Source organism: Manis pentadactyla, chromosome 5 (assembly GCF_030020395.1).
Source record: "Manis pentadactyla isolate mManPen7 chromosome 5, mManPen7.hap1, whole genome shotgun sequence".
In the NCBI taxonomy this organism is placed as follows: domain Eukaryota; kingdom Metazoa; phylum Chordata; class Mammalia; order Pholidota; family Manidae; genus Manis; species Manis pentadactyla.
In genome coordinates, this window is record NC_080023.1 from 25,772,254 (window position 1) to 25,796,638 (window position 24,385).

Sequence of the window (24,385 nt, forward strand, 5' to 3'; positions counted from 1 at the left end):
TTCTAGCAAAACAGTTGATGGACATTTTTTTCAAAATGCTTCAAGTAAATTATTGTGACTCTCAGGGTCAGTTCAAATTTCAGAAAAGAGATCCATTATCAGATCTTAGCCAGGAGTGTGGGTTTCAAACTTGAAGACACTTTTCACTTCTGCTCCTCTTATAATTTTCAAGGAGATGAGGAAGAGCCTATAGGTAGTTTTATTATAAGAACCCTCCACTTTTTCCTTCCTGCAATGATTTGAATAGGGGTTTTAGCCCAGGGTCTTGTGTGAATAAAAAAATCTTATTGCAGGTCTAGTTACTACTTGGACTTTTATTTTACACTATCTTTAAAAGCTGGCTATGCAGCTTCAGTTGCTCATTTTTTCTTAAAAAGTGGATTAGCAAGAAGAGTGGCCCTATTCCAGTTAAGAATGGATTCTTTTTCATGGAAGGCAGGAAAACAGAGACTTAGTGTGCATGTTTCCTTTGAATTCCCTTTATGCACATTTAACCTTGCAGTGAAAATGAACTACACAAACACAACACTGAGCCTTTTTTTTTTCATTTTGCAACTTCAAATTACCATTTTGAATTACACATGTTGAGCTTGCTAGCATTGGCCACTTGCTTCAGGGAATCATTGTTGAAACACAATTTAAAAGATTTGACTCTGAGGAGTCATGGTTTCTTGGGACAGCAAATATGTTATACATCAAAATCTTATCTTGAATTTTAGAGTAAAATAGCAATGATTCTAGTCTAAGCTTTCTTAAAACAATGCTGATATTTGACTCATGAAATGTTATTTGTTGTATATAATCTGTATGGAGGAAACAGATTGTTTCTTTCTTCATTTTTATTGTGTACTTGTTAATCTATTTCTGAAGGTATTATGCTAATTATAACACCACTCTTCACATCCAGAATCTGAATTGCTCATTTTCAAGTTTTTCTTTTTTTTTTCAAATTGTAATCTGTTAATTACTTGTTTAATGGAGTGTGTAATTACCTACTTTAAGTTAGGAAACTGTTTCCATTTCAAAGAGAGAAACCTATTTTAGAAATGAAAGAATATAAATGCAATCCTTTCTGTTACAGAATATAACTCTTTACTTCCCTTAATGGTTCTAAGTGAGAAAATGAGATTGAAAAACAACTCATTATATTTTCTCTTTATGTCTTTGTGTATACCACATCAAACAGATGAAATTTATGAAAAAGGTAACAGGTTGCCATTTAGCGACACTTTGCAGAGTAATTTTACTCTCCATTCATGCCATTTAAATGACTAATCTCTAGATTAGATGGAAAACCAGGTTATTAGTGTGATACATTTTTAAAGTGTTTTCTTTTTCAAATACTTGGCCAGAGGAGAAAACTGAGTCATAAAAGAGATTAAGTGAGGGAACAAGATATAAGAGAAGTGGAACAATTTAGTATATACAACAATAATAAATAATGTTAATTGAGTTTTGGGCTTAGCATGGCTTACATGTTTTACACAGATGATTTAATTTTTTCTAAGCAACAGCAAACCTAATAGCCAGAATGCTCTTGTGTTACATATGAAGAAACTGAGCCTTATAGATATTAAGCAAAATTGTTTGTTTTTACTCTAGAAGCAGTACAGGCTTCACACTTCAAGCCAATGCCTCTAAACAAATTGCCAGCTACTATAACAGAAATAAAGGAATTTGTGTAATTTTAAGGAATGAAGGAGAATAAACTTGTTCATGGTATTTTTATAATAAAACATTTATTCTTTTGATGGTCTATAATGATGAGAGCTGGAAATTGATCAGAAGAGTTCTTGAGAACAACATATCCATATTGGATGGGAAGAGAAGCAATATATCAGAGGTCTTCTTGCTGAAAATAGTTATAACTGGGAACGATTGGCTAGGACCTACATGAGTATTTTGTAAAACCACTGGCTAGATGGATTATGTCAGAAAAAAATTGGAAAATGAAAGAACTCCAAAATTTTTGTCTCCATAAAAGCAGGGAAACTTGGTAAAAATTGGCAGAATCAACATTTTTCAAGCTGCTGGAAATTAACCAAACACTTCCAGGAGGGCTGAGGAGTTTGTTCAAGAAAAAAGGCTAACTCTCAGCATGAATAATGAGTTTTTTAGCATTTTAACTTGCTGTGATCCTACCACCCCTCTCTCCAGCTCTATGGTGACTTTGAAAAACCAATCTCCAGCAAAAGGCAAAATCTGACAACCTGGCATCCGGAAAAGGGAGAAGAAAAGGGCTGGACCTTCTTCAAAACTTCATCACCAAGAATTTCTAATTTTTGTCTGTTGGTTCCCTGGAAGATTCTACTTGCAAGGATGTCTTTATTCATCTGAGGTGAAGCTTACCCAATGAGAAATATTCTTCTTGAGAGGCGTGTGATGAAAATGATTAGACATCATTGTTTAACTTACAAAGTTGTCTGAGGAGTGAAGCCAACCATGAATGAACTAAAATTGAAAAGGTGGGAAATTAGTCCATAGGGACTTTAAAAAACTCCAACATATTCCTGGGAATCTAGTGGGACATGCACATGGATAGGTTACTACTAATGCTCAGGAAAAACTTGAGAATGCCTTAAGCTCACAACTCTGGCTTATCTTGAGGTTCTGAGAAATCAAGAAGTAAAGGCTAAGACAGGGTTTTCAACTCACTGTTGAAGGCATGCCCCAACATGCATACAGTCTTTCAGCCAAGACTAGGAGAGCTATTAAGGAAATATCTACCCATCTGTTAAAAAATTAGCTGAAAATTAATTCAACTGGGGACTTCAGTAGCAACACACAACTAATAATACAAACTTTAAAGAATAGTTCAGAAATGTCAAGAAAAAAAAGAACAAAAGAACTACAAACAGCAATAATATATAATGATGAAGAATGGAGAGAAATTGATTTCCAGAGTTGTAACATTATATGATTTCCAGTTTGCAACAGGAAATTATGAGGTATGCAAAGAAATAAGAGAGTATGGCTCATAGAAAATACGCTATCAATGGAAATTGTCCTTGAAGAACCCTATATGCTGTACTAATTAGACAAAGACATTAAGTTAGCTATGAAAGATATGTTCAGGGGATGAAAGGAAACCATGTTAAAAAATATAAAGGAAAGTATGAAGATATCATTTCACCAAATAGAAAATATCAGTAATAAGGGACACTATGAAAAAGAACAAAATATTAATTCTGGAATTGAAAATATAACTAAGACATTTAATAGAGAATGTCAACAATGTATCTAAGCAGTTAAAGAAAGAGTCTCCAAATTTGATGAAGCTCAATTAAGATGATTCAGACTAAGGATTCATAATGTGAGTCTAGGAAGAGAGATGAGAAGAGGCTAGAAGGAAATCTTCAAAAATTAATGTCTGGAAACTTTCTAGTTTTTATTTAAAAGATAATGTCTACACATAATCTACACATCCAAGAAGCTAATCAAATACCAAGTAGGTTAAACACAAAGAGATCTATATATAAATACTTTATAATCAAACTACTGAAACAAAGATAAAGAGGTAATATTGAAAGCTGCAAAAAGAAGTGAGCCATCACGCATATGGGATAACTAATAAGATTAACAGCTAATTTCTCATTAGAATCTATGAAATCCAAGAGGCAGTCAAAGCCATATTCAAAGTGCTGAAATGAAAAAAAATGTAACAGAGAATTCTATAACCAGTGACATGATCGTTCAGAAATTAAAGAGAAATTAATCATTCTAAGATAAGTAAATACTGAAAGACTTAGTCACTAGCAAACCTCCATAAAGAAATACTAGAGGGAATTTTTCAGGATGAAAAGAAAGTACACCAAATAGTAACTCAAAGCCATATAAAGAAAGAACTCGAGTAAAGATAAATACATAGGTAAATGTAAAATTGGCAAAAACATATTCCTTTTTTGTCCTACTGATAGAAACAACTATTTAAAAGACAGCCACATAATGTAATAATTAAATACTGTACTGATGTCATATACATATGCATATATAACATATATACACTTTTAAATAAATTTTTATATAAATAACAAAGGAGAGGGAAGGTAATAGATCTATATAGAAGAAAGTTTTTTTTATATTGTTGAACTTAATTTGGTTTTACTCTGAACAAGAATTTTATAAATTAACTATAACTTTTATGAGGAAATAGCTAAAAAATTATAGCAAAATAATTGACAGGGAGATAAAATGGTATGCCAGAAAGTATGTACTTACCATAAAAGAAGGCAGTAATGGAGGAATAAGAATGGAAAGAGAAGACACAATACACACACATACACCTCTAAAATGGCACATTAATATAATTAAAATACCTTATTATAGCAGAATAGTATGATATTAGATAGTACTTATAGCATGATGGTAATATAGTTAATATGTAATATTTACATAATCAATATAAGAACAGCATATTAGTAATAACAGATAAAATCCTATCTTATTAGTAATTATGTTAAATATAGTGGATTAAAAACTTTCATTAAATATTAAATTTTGGCCATAAGGATCAGGAAAAAAGATAACAGAACATGATGGAACTATTGCTTTCTATGGGAGACATATTTTAGATTCCAAGACACAAGTAGATTGAAAGTACATAGATGAAAAAGATAAACCATAAAACAGTAACCAAAAGACTACTGAAATGCCTATTCTAATATCAGGCAAGTAGATTTTGAGAAAAAGTTTGTTATTAGAGAAAAAAGATGACATCTTATAGTGATAAAAGATTCAGTCCAAAAGAATATATACCAATTATAAACATACACACCTAACAGCAGAGCTGAAAACTACACAAAATAGAAACTGTCAGAATAGAAAAGACAATTCTATAAATATGATTTATACTTTAATACTTTTATACTTTCAGGAATGGATAGAACAATTAGATGATCTATAAGGAAAGAGAAAATACAAGCCATACTATAAGCCAATTAGATGTAACACATATTTATAGACCACCAACAATGTAATAAATACAAAGCATTGGCCAAGTTAGACTATATGCTAGTCCATAAAAAAAATCTCAATATATGTAAGACCACTGAAATTATACAAAGCATTTTTTCAAGTCTCAGTGGAATAAAATTGGAAATCAATAAAAGAGAGTCATTTGGGAAATTCACAAATATACAAAGGTTAAGGTAGACATTCTTAAACAATCAATGGTTAATGAAGAAATCACATGGAAAATTAGAAAACAATTTTTGCTCTTTGAAACGAAGGCATAACATACCAAAACTTATGAGCTATGGCAAAATCAGTTGTCAGTGGGAAATTTATAGCTGTAAATGCCTACATTTTGAAATAAAAATGTTCTCAACTCAATAACCTAGCTTCCCACCTTAAGAGACTAGAACTGCAGACCAAACTAACTTAAAGCAAGCAGAAGAAAAAAGTGATAAGGATTGGAGTGGAAATAAATGGAAAGCAAACAGAAAACAAATGGAGAAAAATGCTACACAAAGTTGGTTCCTGGAAAAGATCAAGAGAATCAGTTATCCTTTAGCTAGACTAGTAATGAGAAAAAGAGAGAGGACTGAAATTACCAAACTCAGAAATGAAAGAAGGGACATTACTACTGACCTTACAGAAATAAAGACATTTTTTAGAGAGGAGTATAAATCATTGTTTGCCAGCAAATTACATAACCTAAAGGAAATAGTTATTTCTGTTCTTAAAAAGATAAATTTCAATAATGACAGAGCTAGTGTAACTAATTCTATAAGAAATAGATAAATTAAAAAGACCAAAAACAAATAGAAAAATAACCACAATGAAAGACCCAGGACCACATGGCCTAACTGTTAAATTTTACCAAACATTTGAAGAAAAATTAACACCAATATTCCTCCTACAAAATGCCTCCAAAAAATAGGAGGGAACACTTACCAACTCATTCTATGAGGCCAGTTTTAACTTAATATAAAAACCAGATAGAAAATTCACAAGAATGCTACAGACCCTTATGAATACAAATGCAAAATTCTCAACATTCTCAACAAAATACTAGCAAAACAAACCCAGTAGTGTATAAAAAGGATTGTGTACCATGACCAAGTGAGATTTATTTCATTAATGCAATATTGGTTGAACATATAAAAACAAATTAGTATAATACTTTATATTAATAAAGGACAAGATGTACTCAGTGATGTGAAAGAATTAGACAACTTATATATTTTAAAGATAAATATACTTAAAAGAAAACAGAACTTCCTTAACTAGATAAAGGGTATCTGCATGAAAACAGTTAATTTTGAAAGACTGAGAACTTCATCCCTAATATTAGGAGCTAAAAGGCATCCAGATTAGAAAGGAAGAACTAAAATTATTTCTATTTGAATATGGCATGATCTTGTATATAGACAACTGTAGGGGATACTTGAAAAAATAATAGAGCTAATAAGTGAATTCAGCAAGGTTATAGGATACAAGATAAATATACAAAAACAAATGAGTTTCCACCTTAACAGTGAACAATTTGAAATTAATTAAGAAAACTTTTCAATTTATTGTTAAAAACAATAAAATACTTAGGGATAAATTGAAGAAAAGGAGTACAGCAAAACTTGTGTACTGAAAACTACTAAACATCATTTAAATATACCAAAAGAAGACTTAAATAAATGGAAACATATCTCATTTTCATGGATTGGAAGACTTAATATTGTTAACATGGCAATACTTTCCTAAATGATCTACAGATTCAGTGCAATTCCTACCAAATGTCCATCTAACTTTATTTGCAGAACTTGAGAAGATGATCCTAAAATTCATATGGCTATAAAAGGAAACCCAAATAGTGAAAACAATCTTGAGAAGAATAGCAAAGTTTGAATACTTACAAAGCTACACTAATCAAGAAACTGTGGTAATGGCATAGGATAAACATATAGATCAACGGCATAAAATTGAAAGTTCAGCATTAAACCAATTCATTTATAGGCAATTGATTTTTGAAAAGAGCACTAAGATTATTCAAAGGGGAAATAATAATCTCTTTGACAAATGGTGTTGGTACAACTGTGTATCCATATGCAAATAGTGAATTTTGACCCCTATCTCATATTATATTCAAAAACACCTCAAAGTAGATCAAATACTTAAGTATAAGAGGTAAAAGTATATAATTCTTGGAAGAAAAGAAAGGAGTAAATATTATGACTTTGGATTTGGTAATGGATTCTTAGATATGACACCCAAAAGCAGGAGCAACAAAAGAAAAAAAAGATAAATTGGGCTTTATAAAAATTAAAAACTTTTGTTCAACAAGAATACTTTTCACTAGAAGGTGAAGAAGACAATGTATAATATGGGGAAAAATATTTTTAAGTCATATATCAGATAAGAATTTAGAATTCAAGTTATATAAATAATTCCTAAAACTCAACAACAAAAATCAAACATCCCAATTAAAAAATAGGCAAAGGATCTGAACGACATTTCTCTGAATAGGATGTAGAAATGAACAACAAACATATGAAAGGATGTTTTACATGTTTAGTCATTAGGAAAATGCAAATCAAAACTCTAAAGATATGTCACGTTACACCCAATAGTATGTCTATAATCAAAAGATAGACAATCACAAGTGTTGGTGGGGATTTAGAAAAATTGGAACCCTCATATATTGTTGGAGGGAATGAAAATAGAACAGGCATTTTGGAAAGTGATTTATCAGTTCTTTGAAATGTTAAACATAGAGTTACCATATTACCCAGCAATTCCATTCCTATGTATACCCAAGAAAATTGAAAACACATCTTCGTACAGAAACATGTGTATGAATCTCCATAGGAGCACTATTCATAATAGCTAAAAAGTGAAAAAAATTCAAATGTCCATCAGTTGGTGAATTGGTAATATGTGATATATTCATACAATGGAATATTATTTGGCTACAAATACAGATTAAGTATTATTGAATGTTGTATGCTTCATGAACCTTGAAACATGTTAAGTGATGAGTCAGACAGGAAAGGGCAGAGATTTTTTTGTTTTATATATATGAAATATTCAGAATAGACAAATGTATAGATTAAAGAAAGTAGAAGTGTGGTTTCCCAGGTGTAGGGGATGGTGGGAATAGGGAGTGACAGCTAATGGATATAGGGTTTCTTTTGTAGTGATGAAAAGCTTTGTAATCAGAGATTACATGAATCTGAGATTACGTGAATTATGTCACTTAAGAACTCTTCAAACTAGTGGTAGCTTCATATTTCAGGAAGAGCATCTTATTCTCTATCCCATCTCTGTGAAATTAGGTAATAAACACACTGGAATTTATGACTAACAAATTGCTTCATGAGAAAATTAAATTATTTTTTTTCCATTTGAATCACTCATGATGGGATTCATAGATTTTTTTAGCTATATTGATTTGTTTTGCTGATTTGTTTGATCAGAATTTATTATTAGAGTGATCTTTTATTTGTGCAGTTACAGGCTTAATAAAATAAAAGAGATGGAGATATCCCCTCACAAAGTTTATATAATAAGTCAGGCTAACTCATCTGATTTTAATATACTGAATTAAAATTATTTGAAATTTTATTTCAAATTGAATTTCAAAAGAAGTTGAAAATTATTTTGATAAATAATTAGTAGTTACAAAGTCTCATAAGAAGAAAAGCTTTTTTTGGTTTTAATGAATTTCTTTTGTTGTAACTAAAAATAGCCTGTTTTACACATTCAATTTTTGTTGAATATTTATAATGAACATTGTGTTCATTGAGAATCTCAATAGCTTTCCACACTGTGGTTGATTTATGTCAGATTGTGAGCTACAAACACATGCTGTATTAAATAAATTATGTTCTACCTTGATAATTTGTTCAGATAAATTTTATTATCCATTCTATTTATGTATCAATTTATTATGTACTTTCATAATTGATCTCATCTTTAAATTTCTTTTCTTTTCAAAAAGCTATTGATTTTTTTTACTTTTTGCACCTTCATTGCTGTATTTCACATAGAAAAGAACGGTAGTCATTCCCTGAAAATGTAAATATTTGTTAAGAAGTTATTTTTTTAAATCAAGCAACAGTATTTATCTTCTAATGCAAGTTTAAATATCTGCCACGTCTAGAAAATTCAAATCTTTGATCATGTGAATGTAAAAATATCAACACCAAAATATCACTAGATACTGTCTGATATTCTATTTGGTAGGTAGCAAAAATTTTTAATGTGCTGCAGTGATATAGGAACTACTCAGATACCACCAAAAAGAAAGTTTCTTTTATAGAGAGGAGTAAACAAGGCTAGAAAAAACTAGTGTTTTTTTTCTTGAGTGTGGGAAGAAGATAAAAAGGTGAGGTCATCAGATAGATTAGAGAATGTTTTACCAAGACCAGCCTATTGTCAGAAGGAGCTGTTAATGGGAATTTGTATTCTGGCTGAAGTTTCATAAAAGTTCAGGGTCCTGGAGGAAGTAAGTAAATTTAATTAATGTTGGGCAACAAGCATTTTGTTTTGACAGCGGGAACAAGCAGTTCAACTAATTACGAGGCAAAAAAAGGAAATTTGGAAGATCTAGCCTTGTCATAGATAAACCAGGGAGCAAGTTGTGAGTCTTATCTAAGGCACATGAAGAAAGGTGTTTTTTTTTCAGTAAATAAGTGTAGGGAAATTTCTTAACAACTACTATTTTCTAGGAACATAGCACTTAGGTAAAATTCAGTATTGTGAGTCTTCTATAGAATAATAATTCTACCTGTGATCCCCTTGATCTTGTATGTATAATTTAGACTCTCAAAACTTTGCTTTCATTGGTGAAATAAATTACATTTCTTCCCCATTGCCAGATTTAATGATTCTAGCCAAACTAATGTCTTGGATTGGACTTTCTTAGGTCTTACCTTAGTCTTCATTTGACTAAGTATACAAACTTACTGATTTATATGTATGACTTACAGTCTTTACCAGGAAGGCATTTGACCACAGTCTTTTAAATAATATTTTTCCTTTATTTTAACTTTCCTGTTCAATCTCTGTAAGTCAAGATTTTTCTGAAAGCAGATGCCACTTCATAAAAGCCTTTGAAGAAATGTGGTCGACAATATATATCCCAAGGAAACTGTAAACACAATGCTATGTTTATGAACATATGTTAGATTTTTGTAGAAAACGTCTCCAAAGCTTTCAAAGATTCTTGAAATATATGATGATCCTCAACAGATGTCAAGAATATGTCTTTGGCCTTATATATTATGCCAATATAAGTATTTCTGCTTGTGGGATAATTCTATTTTTTATTGAAAATTAATCAATTCACAGTTCAGTTTTATACATCAGTCTAATAAACTTGATTAACATGAGTTTCTCCTTGAATATGTGGCTATACTTTCAGTTCATCTACAAAAATCAAACAAACAAAAAAAACAAAACAAAATAATCTTGAAAGTCTGAGTACAGACTTCTTGCTAAAGTCATGAAAGTAATAAATTCCCTTGATACTAAAACTACTGGTATCAGTAAGTATCTTTTAGCATCATCTTTGTTAAACACAAGTATTTTGCTGTTGTTATTTGGATATTTATAATCTTCACTATTAAAAAGATGAGCATGGTGAGCTTACTCTGACATAACAATTTCATAAGAAGAACAGTTGAGATAAAAGAGCTGCACTTGCATATAATAGATGGAAATTATTAATTGCTAAAGCATCACAATTAACTATATATGTAGTTTAACTTTTACAATTAACTGCAACTAGGTGGTTAGTAAGAGACCAACATTTACATGCATGTACCATAAGAATAGGATTTGTAATGGTTTGATTTCACTATATGGAACATCTACATAATTTTTTTAAAGTAAATATTGTTGATTTAAGATGTTTATAGTTTTATGATTTCCTTATAAACTGAAACATCTGTGCCTGAGCCATCACCATACTACATTCAGAGAGTAATCAAAACTAGTTCCAGTGCATTGAAGAAAGGATTTTTGAATCTATGGAAATTAAGATTGCCTGCTTTGGTAAGGGAACTGCTGTTTGGATTAAATATTTTCCATTTATGTAGATAGAGAACCAGTCTCCAGAGTTAGAACTGATCACAAATTTTAGCCTGAATTTTAAATAGCAAGCAAAGATGCAGACTAGATAATATATATATTGTATGTAAATATATATAATGTATGTATATAATATGTATGATATATATATTAAATATGTATGATACATATTAAAGGTACATAGATACATATTTAAGATATATACAAGAGATATATAGATATATATAAAAGATACATATACAATATATATGAAAGATACATAAAAATACATAAAATTTATATCTGCATATATATATATATATACTTTTTAATGCATATTTCATGTGTGAAATATATTGAATATATTGACTTTATGTGGCTTATATATTTCATATATGATGGGGTAACTTTTCTATGGTTGTATAAATATGCGAACAGTACATGTGTATCAGTATTTGGGTTACAAATAAGTTAAGTCTAAAAATAAATTTATACTACAACCTCAGAAGCTAAGTGTGTTAAAGCAACCACCATTTTACTCTTCGCTTATTTGTTGTTTTTTTTACAGGTTTTAATTTTTTTTTTTAGATCCTACTTATTATGCAGTAGTTGTCTTTGTCTGACTTATCTTGCTTAGCATAATGTGCTTAAGGTCCATCCATATTGCCACAAATGTCAGAATATCTTCCTTTCTTATGGCTGAATAATAATATTCCACTGTGTATACCACAACTTTTTACTCATTCATCCATTAATGGGCATTTGGATCGTCTCCGTATCTTGGCTATTGTAAGCAATGCTGCAATAAACATGGCTGTGTGTGTATCTTCTCAAAATTCTTCCATTCCTTTTGTGTATATATTTATAAGTAGAACTGCCGGATTATATGGTAAGTTAATTTTTAATTTTTTAAGGAACATGCATATGTTTTCCATAGTGGTTGGACTAATTTACATTCCCACCAACAGTGTATCTTAAGGATTCCAGTTTTCACCACATCCTCATCAGCACCTGTTGTCTTTTGTCTTCTTAATGATAGCCGTTCTAACGTGTCAGGTGTTATCTCATTGAGGTTATGATTTGCGTTTTCCTGATGACTAGTGATGTTGAGCATCTTTTTATGTGCCTAGTGGCTATTTTAATGTCCTCTTTGGGATTTGGAAAATGCATATTTTTTACTTGGATTTTTTGTTGTTATTTAATTGTATTAGTTCTTTATATATTTTGGATATTAACCCCATATCTGATATATGGTTTGCAAAAATTTTCTCCCGTTCTGTAGGCTGCCTTTTCATTCTGTTAATTGTTTCTTTTGCTGGGCAGAAGCTTTTTTATTTGATGTAGCTGATTTTTGCTTAGTTGTGATTTTGGTGTCATGTCCAAAAATCATTGCCAGGACCAAAATCTCTGTTCCCTTCTAGGAGTTTTATGTTATCAGGTCTTATGTTTAAGTTGTTGATCTAGTTTGAGTTAATCCACACAGAGGGAAAGGTCATGTGAGAACACAGTGGGAAGGCAACCATTTGCAAGCCAAGAAAAGAGGCTTTAGGTGAAAACAAACTTGCTGATATTTGATCTTGTACTTCTAGTCTTCAGAATTGTGAGAAAATACATTTCTGCTGTTTAAGCCTACCAGTTGTGGTATTTTATTATGGCAACACTAACAAACTAATACAGATGTTTATTTCCATGTTTCTGAAGAGGACCCTGACCCTGGAAGGTCATAGTGATTCTAAAAAGTTTTTTGTTTTATTTTTTTCCTCCTCCACTGATATTTGCCATAATGGTAAAAAAGCAAACAAAGGTAAAATTTCTGCCACCCAAATGTCAATTAAGATAGTGGCATCAATTATACTAGAAGCCATTATATTTTTTAGCTCTACATTTTCTCAGAAAAAAGCATGATAAAGCAGTAGTAACTATTAATTTCATTAAATTGTGACCCTTGTGTACATATCTTTGAAATATTTGGTGTGACAAAATAGAAAATATGCTTCTGTTGAACACCAAAGTATGAGGATTATTCCCAGGACAATCAGTGGTAATTGTTTGAATTGTAAGCTGAAATAGTCTTTTTTTCTTTTTCCTCTTCACAGTATACCGTTTATACTTGAAAGTACGACAGACTGACAGATTGTTTATTTAGAACTGAGTGTTCGGCAAACATTTTCTCCAAATTAAATGAGGTGAGCCTGTCACTTAATGGAAAATGATAGTAGATTTTGCCAGTTCTAAAATTTGAATGTTCAAGGTGAAATTAGAATTTTGGAAAATTTAAATACACCTCCATGAGTTTGATAGCTTCTCAACACTTAAAGATATTTCTGATGAGACTAGAGATGGTATTTATAAATATGATTTTTATTGCAAAATAAAATGTGCAACATTGATAGTATTTTAAAAACTCAGTGAATCAGTGCATTCTAAATGACCAATGCATGATATCACAAAATCAAGAAAGGGTAAAACATATTTTTCACAGTACATAGAGTGTCCCTGGGTTTTTTATGTAACAGAGTCTGAAAAGTTCACTTACAATTGTTTCAGATTCCACATTGCAACTAACTTTAAAGTAGCCACCATTTTATAAGTTTCAGTGTAGTATAAAAGAAAAATACCAATAATTTCATAAAAAGCAATTAAAACACTCTAACTGCATATTTATGAGGCTGAATTTTCTTCTCATGTTTCAGTCAAAACAGAAATATTTTAATAGTTCAAAAGCAGTTGCAGAAATGAGAATTCAGTAAGCTAGGTATCAAAGAGATTTGTAAAATTATAGAACAATTTTGCTCTTAGAAAATTATTTTTTATTTTGCAAAATGTAGTTGTTTTTTATAAAAGTATATTATTTATGTTTTGTGTTATAGGCTTATTAACATGAATACTAAAAATGTAAAGATATTCAGTGTAGTTTCTAATACAGTAAATATTGATAGTTCAACATAACAAAGTCAATTGCATTTTTCAATAATTTTTATTAGTGTAAAGTGGTCCTGAGGCCAAAATGTTTAAGAATTACTGAAGGTAATATTTCCATGGGGAGACACTTTAAAGAAAAAGAAACCATGGTAGTCTTTCATAGTTGAATATCTCAATACATATCCTAGTTCTAATTATGTTTCCACTTAGAATTTATTCACATTGTAAGCAGTTATATTCTCCAGTACATTTCTTCAGGTAGTCAACAAATACAGGCACTGTTCTAGGTGATGGAGATATAGCAGAGGAAAACCAACCAACAAATAGACAAGAAAACCCTGCTTTCATAGAATCTTTGTAGTAGTAGGGCAGATATAAGTATATTACATAAACAAATGTAAAAAGTAGTATATTTCTATATTATAAATATGCTTCTAAGTCAGTCATGAAGATCTTGAATGTAAAAGTAACCATATCACATGCCACATGAATTTCAAGCCACAAAGTATTAGATTTCATCAGCTCTTTGCCATGGGTTAGTTTCTAATTTGAATCAGTCATGTTAGCCCATCTTTATTTGGATATATGGACACAAGCCAGAATTTTCACTGGCCAAACTGATGCTAAAAATGTCATTTAAACTCTGAAATTTACTCCATGTGGCCCAGTTGACTATTGAGCGAGCTGATTTTATTTCATAGGCATTGTGGTCTTGGCCATGTTCTCACATCCTGGTTCTTCTCAGCTAAGGTGTTGCACAACATGAAGGAACTTTCTGCATGATGTGTGTGGACCACAACCTGTGACATCTTTCAGACTGAAGGAAGACAATGAATTTTGTTTAATGTTATGAAATAAGTAAGGTCAACTTTCCCCATTTTATCTTTATGTTCTCCCACTGTTCGAGCTGCAATGATCTCTTCATTAGTTTTGGTACCACTAGTCTACCTCTAATTACCATCTCAAAAATTAAAATCTTCTATCTCTTCATCCAGTCTTTGTGAAATTAGGAGTTTTTGATAGCCTCTCACCCAAATGTCAATATGCAGAATAGTCAAGTCAATTGTTTTTTTCAGGGTTGGCCAACAGAGTCCATGTATTTTAAAATCCGTTTGTATGTGATCCATTTTCCCTAATTACTAAGTTTGGTTGAGTCAGAAAAATGAAATGCTCTACAGGTGTTTTTTAAAAAAGTGTTTATAAAAGGAATTAAAAGCTTTAAAACACACACAGACACACACATTGAAAACTTTGGAGACAAAAAGGCAGGGCTACTGCTTATAATGTTTAGGAGATCAACAAGTACAGGAAAAATGTCAGAAACCACTGGGGATGATATTGGTTGTCTGTAGCACCAAGTGGATGATCCTGTAGACAAGCCTCAGGAGCCACAGTAGCACTTGTGTCTAGTATCTGCTGAAGATCTTGAGAGGTTTATTGCGGTTATAGGAACAATATTAGCCTCTTTTTCTTTTTTATTCTCTTCTGCCTTACAATCCACATGCAGGTTCCTCTCATTAGTGAATTAATCCATAACTCAGCATGCAAGTGACTCTGGGTCATGTATTCTTAGATGTCTGTACCCTATGGCAGAGAGCATAGAGGAGTTTGGAGATAATTGAAAGGAAGGGAGCGACACACAGCAGCAATTCACCGGAGAATTCCGCTTTATTAGGGAAAGGTGCTGGGTTATATAGGAAGGGGCATGGGGTGATTGTGGTGTCACTTCTACGGGGCTGGTGGCTATTGGCTAGGTGCTGGGATTAGGGGGGCAAGGGGTGATTGGGCTTCAGGTGGCACTGGCGGGAATCGAGAACCCGGAAGAGAAGCAGGAATTTCGCCATCTTATGGGTGGGGGCCCTTCAATAATACTGATTATTGGGAAATAATAGTAATATCTCGCACACCAAGGTAGTGAGTATGTCAAGATAAATGCTCTGTAGTTAACATACGAAGATAGAAAAAAATTATCTATTCCTTATGAGACTTATTCTTCATTAAACTTCTAATAATCACTACTATTAGGCATAAAAATACTTGTGTGGCAGTTAAATAAGACTAAGTCAAACATTTTAGAAAAAGTATAAGGTTTTAGTAAGGGAGATAGAATATTAAGTCACAAAGGATAGCACCAAATATAAATTACTGAAAAGGACAGCAAAAGATTCATTAGTTCAAAAAAGTGCTGGCACTGCTCCAGGCTTTGGGAGTATAATCATCATAATCACAAAGTAATCCCTGCTCCCAAGGAATGGGCTTCTTTGGGGAAAGAGTAACCAAATAAACAAACAAGACACTGTCACATATGGGCAAACAATCAGTTATATTTTAGAGACTGACAGGAAATGCAGTTTGGAAAGAGTAGTAAAGAAAAGGCTCTCTGGGTAGGTGACATGTGAGTTGAGACTTGGCCTTCAAGAAGAAACAGGTCATATAATGGGAAAAGGGGTGGTTTTTCAGGAGAAAAGAATGTCTCATGTGAGAAAAGTCTTCATGTGGTCATAAAACAGAATAGAAATCATTGTACCTGGACAATACTGAGTAAGTGAGAACAGAATGAATCATGTTAGAGAGTTTCCCAGGTATCAGATCGTGTAAGGTTGTGGCATATGTGGTGGAGCAGAAGAGAGGTCACTGTGGTTAGTAAGCCACTGCGTGAAGAAATGAAAGATTATGATGATAAAAGCAGGCAAGGTGGGCTCTTGTAAGCACTCTCTTAAAGAATTGGATATCTTTTTAGGAAATAATGGGAAGCCCCTGAAGGATTTTTAAGTATTAGTGCAGAGATTCATATTGTCTGATTGGAGATCCATTTAAGTAAAATTGAAAGGAACAATTTTTAAAATGAGAAGAAAACAGGCTTGGTATTCTGCTTTTAGATTTAGTTTTTTTTTTTTTTTCCTGAATGTAAGACTGACAAAAGGATAAATTCTCCAAATGAAGGACTTTTGAAATGTAGATTTTATGAACAAAAGAGTTAGAGAAAAAATTAAACCAGGAGATAAAAACGGAATTGTCAGAAGATAAAAACAAGAAGAAACAAAGTTAATTTTTTTAGCTTAAATACTTTCAATAAAATAAGTGGAACAAAATGAAATTCAACTAAATTCTCACATAGCCTTTACTTAATTCAAGGTGGCACTTTTGATGAATTACTTACCATTGTTTTTGTATTCCCTTTCTGTGGTTTTAAACATCATATTAGGTTCACATTTTTAAAATAATTGTATTCCTTTATGTAATCAGTTTTTAAATTCAATTTTAGTTATATTACATAATTTCATTGCCCTTTTTTGTTCTCAGCTTTGTATAATTATTAATGCTTTTGTTCATTGCTTAGGTGAACTTTTTTTCTCATGGAGCATCTAAAAGAAAATAAATTTAAAGTGTTGGAAATAAAAACTGTAAACTATCAAGTAGTCTGCACACTCCTCTGAGAATGGAACAAAGGGATAGGTAGTAATGTATACAGAAGAAAGATTTGGGTCAAACTTTTAAAGAGAAAATCTCCAGTATATACTTAAAGAACATATGGTGTGCTAGAACTGTGAAGCAGTTATTTTATGAGACATTGTATTCCACAGCAAACTTCCTATATTATTCATTCTTGTTATTATTCATTGTCATCATGACTTTAAATTAATTTATGACCTGCTTTGTGTAGGTCAGTGTGTCAGGCAATGAAAAGAAAAGTGGTATTTCTTCTGAAATCAAGATTGGAAGAAAACTTTCCTCTGGTGGTATAAACTAAATTTACTTTGCAGGATTTTACAGTCAGGGTTTTCAATCCAAAATATGGAAAGACCAATCTAAATTAAATCTGGATTGAGGACACATATAAACAGATGTTAGAGAAGGCTCAGAGTAGAGATAAATTTTGAGACTATATTAAAAATTTAAAAATTTGTATTTGTTTATACCATAGATGGGAAGGTTAAGAAATTTCTTTTTCAAAAAGTAATCCCTTGTGTTTACACAGCACTTTATAGTTTCAAAGCCTTTATACTTACCATATTTTATATGAGGCTCAGAAAAATCCTTGCGGTAAACAAGGCAGCCACTTCGCGACTGAATGAATGGAGCAGGAACCAAGTAGGTCAAAATCTTGCATGTATCTTGTAGGTGATGAGTATGGACTCAGACCCTTGCCTTCTATCCTCCCTTTCAAACACCTGTCCAGTATGCTGAGCAGCCCTGTTATTGTCTTCTGTCTAGAATCATAAGGGAAAAGTAAGTTGAACTATGTGGACTATGATGAAATTAACTGTGAGCCTTACATGTAAATATAAAAAAAAGTACAAAAAGTGTACACTTAAGCATAAAAAGTATATAAAAATTATAAAAAGAAATGAATCTCACCCACATGGTTTATTGCTGATTAGTTATTGGAAACACATGGCATTTTGTTTAATAAAAATGTTTAGAAAACAGAATAATAGAAGCCATTGTTTATTAAGTGCTAACTATGAACTATACCATTTCTACATGGAGATTATTATTTCCATTTTAGAAATGAGGAAATACTCTCAGTGTCCCTACTATATCAACCAGGACTCTCAGTTTTAATCCACAGAAGCCACACTGACTAATTTAAGGACTTTACTTAAGGATGTTATTTCTTCAGCTCTCTGGGAGGGCCAGAGAATCTGTCTTGGAGGCTGGGCAGGCAGGACCTGGACCTACCTTGGGGCACACTTCAGAGACCCCAGTGCATGAGACACAGCCTCAGGCCATGCAGATCACTTGGGAGGCCACGACCGGGAGTGTGGCCATCTATCTGTTTCTGTGCTGGACACCTTCACCAGAAAGTGAATAATTCATAGTGCATTCTCTCTCTGAGTTCAGAATCTCACAAAGGTACATCTGATTCATACATGAAGTTATATAACAGGTCATACAGGTTATATGATAGAATCACATCACTAAAGTCCCGTGAGTGAATTGAAAAGAAGCTGAGGAAGCAAGTTTTTAATTTCTTTTTGTTTTTAGTTTTCTGCCCCCCTCCCCCTCTGAAAGTAGGACTGATAAAATGGCAAATTTCCCAAATGAAGGACTTTGATTAAAAGTGGTTTGGTGCTAAAATTATGACACATATCCACTATACCACTGTAATAGATTTTTTAAATGGCCATACACTCTTCATTTACACAAGCTCAGGGTCTTTAGAGTGTGACTATTGCAGGTCCTCCTGTCAAAAGGCTGGGCCTCGTTCCCCAGCCTTGAATCTAGCCAGACCTTGTGACCTGCCTGCACCACAGTGCCATGAAGTAGGAGTGGCACTGTGTTGGCTCCAAGCCTGGGCCTCAGGAGGCTTCCACCCATCAGCAGTTGTCCCCTGAGAACCCTGCAGCCTCAATGGGAACAGTGGCAAGCTAACATACAAAAAAACAGAGATCACGGGTGGTAGACCGTGCTGTGATAGCTGAGGCCCAGACACAGTGGGGAGTCAAGCAAGACACCACAGGGCAACTGCAGTGGCTGCAGACACATGCATGAACTCTGTTCAACACCCAACGTGGGCTGTACCAGAAGAACAGCCCTGCCAACCCACAAACCGTGAGCTCATGTATGCTGGACATTGTAAGCTACCAAAATTTGGCCTGATTTGCATGCAGCAAAAGCTATCTGATAGATTTACAAAAAAATCTTTTCCACCAGGCATTCCTGTGGAGAATGGGCATCACCAACTTTAACTGCTTTTGGAAGGTACTGTGGGTAAGGCAAACTTTCTAGATTATACTACAGACAATGTACATGGCTCTGCAGCTCCTTGGCCCCTAGGTGCTAGCTAGTGTTCTGCTGGTGAGTTTAACTGTCCTAAGGAATATCCAGAAAGGGATTTCCTTCATACGGCTTCACATTACTCTAATGCCACTATAGCTTTTACCATAGGATTTTAATGTAAATTGATATATTTATTTCCTCATTCTCCTTCAATGGCACATATTTTGTGTTGCTGTGTTCTCTTCTTATCTGAATAACCCCTCAATAGCTGTTTATTGTAATTGTTGCAACACAGTCATCTCCCTCTGACAGCAGGGAAATACGGCTTAATGAAATATTTGTAAAGCCCAATGAACTGCACAGAAGTAAAGTGCTTTTAAATTCTAAATTATGTCTCTTACTAACACCATTAATAACACATTTTTCCCACATCTGTGTAGCTTATGGCTTTACTCAACCAACCTTACACCTTGTGGTCACACCAAATGAAATTTTAGGTCTGTGAATGTCTCTCACAAATTGTCAAGATATGACACTTTGTAGAAGCTGTCCACACCAGTTTGAGAATTAACTGAGAAAATAATGCAAATTGCTAAAATATTTTCCAATTATGTTTCTTGTTTTTATGATCATAATACTTTAAATCCTTTTTTTGCCTGACATTATTTAGGTAGTATTATTTAATTGCTTCACATTACTAATGGCATCTCTTAACCTTAATGTATTCCTAAGTTCTCTTTGGTTGGTCCCAATCATATCTGAAATCATTCTGAGACCAGTGAATCAAGCGTTGTTAAAGCCGAACGGAACTTTTAAGTTAATATATATTAAGTGCTTAATATGATATCTTGACAGTAGTAAGAAGCCAATAGACATTACTTATTATTATTACTATTATTAAATTCCCTCATTTTAAAGATGAGAAAAATGAATCTTTTGCATAAACAGTGCCAGTCACATATTATAAAACTTCAGCAAATTTTCTGCTTTTTATCATTGGAAAATATTTCACTTGCTTCCTATATTCACATATCGGGACTATAGATGAGAAACATGGAGTTCCTGGTTCTATCTACTGACAATGTATTGGGGTCTGTGCCTACCCAGGTATGAATGTGTGTTTTAGACTCCAACTTACCTTCTCAGTGGGGCAGTCCTCAGCCATTCTTCCTTGTAATCTGTGTCCTGACAAGGAGGGGGATGCATATACTAGAGAAAGGCAGGAGGGCAGAACTGAACTGTGCTGTACAGTGAAGGAGTGAGGATTTTAAAGTTCCCCATGGAAAATCTGGGGAGCGGAAAAGGAGAAAAAGAGGAAGGAATGGGAAGATGAAGGGAAGGATGATAGTAAGGAGGAAGGAAGAGAGGTGGAAGGGAGGAGTTAAGAAAGCTAAGTGCTTTTTGGAATAAGGTTGTTAGAAGAATAGGGGATGCCCAGTTAAATTAGAATTTCAGCACTATTTTTGGTATAAGTATGTCCCAAAGAGTGCATGATTATTCACATACATCCATACAATCCGCGTTTAGATGAGACCCTAATTTAACTGGGCATTATGTATTTGTATGTGCTAAATCTTGCAACCCGACCTTGGGGGAAAACAGAAAGAAAGAAAAATGTACACAAGTTAGATATTATGGGATGTGAAAAGTTAATACTTCCTATATCGCCTCTAGGCTGTAGGTCTCCTCTTACATGACTGCTTTTCTGTCTCATTTCCTGGCTTGTTCTCATGTCCACTTGATATATCAAAGCTACCTCAAGGAGAACACCATCTAAAAAGAAACTCTTGATGTTACTTTTCTAGCCTCTGCTGAAATGTCATTCTCAGCGATTCTTTGAATCTGTTGTTTAAAATAGCCTCCCCCATCACTCACACTCTATTTCATCATGTTGTTTTACTTCCTCTATAAAATGTCTGATTTAAGTTACTTTATGTATTTGTTTGTGTACTTTTCATGTTTTTTTTTTCCACTAAAATGTAAGCACTGTGAAAGCTGGAAACATGCAGATCTGGTATACAGTAGTATCTTAGTACCTAGAACAATGGTGGCTCACAATATTTAGTGAATGATGAATGAATTGATGAATAAATAAACTACTACCTAAACCTAGGCCTCTTACACTATTTTCTGCCTCAGAGAACAGCATTACCAATTTTCTAAATTTGCAGGTGCCATAATTGGAGAGTCCCTCTTGAAATCTTTTAGCCCTAAATGCCCATATTCAATTAATTTCTGAATTTTATCTGTTACTATTGACATATTCTAAAAATCAGCCTTAATTCTCTCCATTTCCACAACTATTACAACACCTCAGATACAACCATCTCTACCTTGGACTCCCCTATGGTTTCCTAAATGGTGGGTACATATATTCTATTGGCTTCTTCCAAAGAATTTTCCATACTGTAGTCAGAGTGATCTTAACAGAAAACCAAACTTGGTCACATGAGTCTTCCTCACCACATCCCCAAAATAGAATTCAAAGCAAATCTCAGAAATGAGTTCAATGCAAACAGTAATTTTTAAATGAATAAATTAGACCCATGTAATCCATTCATGATTCACACTCTGGCCCCTAAGAAATCTCCAACCTGAACTGGCATGATATTGCTGCTCCATGTTTTAATTTCTCCTCTATTCTGTATCATTGTTGGATGTTGGATCGTTAATGCACACAACTGAATGTTTCATGACCTGTGTTTTTAAATGCATTATCAATTTTCATTCATAAATGGCCCTGTCTTTTGTATTTTAATCCTAAATATAAGAAACACTTTCTAATCCATCATTTAACTCAATAGCTGGAACACCAGCACATTTTACATCTATGTGCTCTTTCCCCATCCCACATTCCTTCATCTCCCTTAACCCCAGGCAACTCCTATCATGAACATAAGCATGTGTGTATGTTTGTAACTGTGTATATTTTGTATATTGGCCAGATTCTGCCTGAGGTCTTTTCTCCTATAGCCAGTGAGTTAATCATGATTTTTACATTTTTAAAGAATTGTAAAAAGACACAAACAAGAATGTGTTATATGGAAATAATTTTTCTACCTAATAATGTGTTGCTGAAGCCCATTCCTGTATGTAGCTATGGATCATTCACTTTGACTGCTACATAACATTTCATCAGGAATATCATACTCTTAATTATGCATTCCTGCCCATTGTCTCTAAGTCATCTGTCAGTCCTCCAGTCAAACTATACATTTTGATTGCATATATACTAATGTATACATCGCCTCTTTCTTAAAATTTACTTAGACTCTTTCCCTGGATCTCAGCTAAGTCTTCACTCCTTAGGGAAACATTCTTTGCTTTCCCTGCCCACATTAGTTGTTCTCATTTTCTTCTGCATACTTCTCTGTTAAAGTGATGTTTCATTTATGGGTTTGATTTCTTGATTATCCCATAAGTTTTTACACCACCATTATATTATAATCACCATTAGCGAAGAGCCCAAAGCTCTTTTTGCTGATTATTTATCTCCAGCACCTAACACAGTGCTTGGCACTTAGTGGATGATAAGTGAATATTTGATAGCTGGATTAATGCAGTGGATATTTCTCATGAATATTCTTGTTTCTGTGAGTAAAGTCTCCTAAGACAACTCAAATATTGATGAACTCTACGTAGGAGTGGTTACAAAAACAGATGGAACAGATGTAGGAATGTGAGTGTAAAAACTGACATCTGGGTTGTTTTCCAAAACTAACTGTAACAAGACATTAGCAAGGACCATATAGAGACTAATAAACACATAAAGGAAACAGTAATTCTTTCATATTAGATCTGTAAAGTCACACACATTTGATTGGGGTCAAATATTAAGAACTGAAAGAACTGAGTATAATTTAGCTCCTTTTTTTTTAATTTGAAAAATGGAAGGGCTGACTTAAATGATTTATAAAGCATTTTTGAGCTCCCATTTTAGATTTTTGTGTTTTGCACATATATAGATTCATTTACAATAATGCTGTTTTTCAACTTGATTGGTCCTTTCTCATGGTTAATGTAGTTCTGTTAGTAGACTTATTTGATATTGGTGTGTACAAGACACCCCTTACACCTGTCATCCTGTTTGTAAGATGACCAAATAGGAGGTCATTTCACTCCTACAGTGTTTCCTGAAACACTTGATCATCACTACTTCTTCAAATGAATATTAAAGCTTTTCATCTCAAGAAAATATCTGTGCTAACCCTCTCTTATGCCCGTACTCATTGTTAATTTTTATTTTTTAAATTTTCTCTTAGAATTAATGGCATCCATAGCCATGTAAGTTATACAGCATCCTCTAACACCCTACCTTATTATGTTAGCTAAAGATTCCTCTTGAAAACCAAAGAATTATGTTGGCTCAGTTCCTGTGAGCAGAAGTCATTGATTTTGATGAACTGTTTGCAAGCTGGCTCTGATATACAGCTTTGCCATTGGTTTGTTCTGCTCACTTACTGCCCGTTTAGGTTTTCTCTTCTTATAAATTTGCCACAGTTAGAGTGAGATTACTCTGTTCATCTTCTTCCAGGCAAAGAGACATCCTGTTTTTAGACCAAGCAAACATAAGCAACTTTACAGGTGCTCTTGAGAAAGGTGTTTGGAAATATAAGTGATCAATGTCAAAAAAATTAAAATCACTCCTAAGTCTTTTGTTTTAATGCTCTCCCTTATGAATATTATAAGGTGTATTAGTATGCTTTCTTTTACAATGTACTAAGAACCTGAA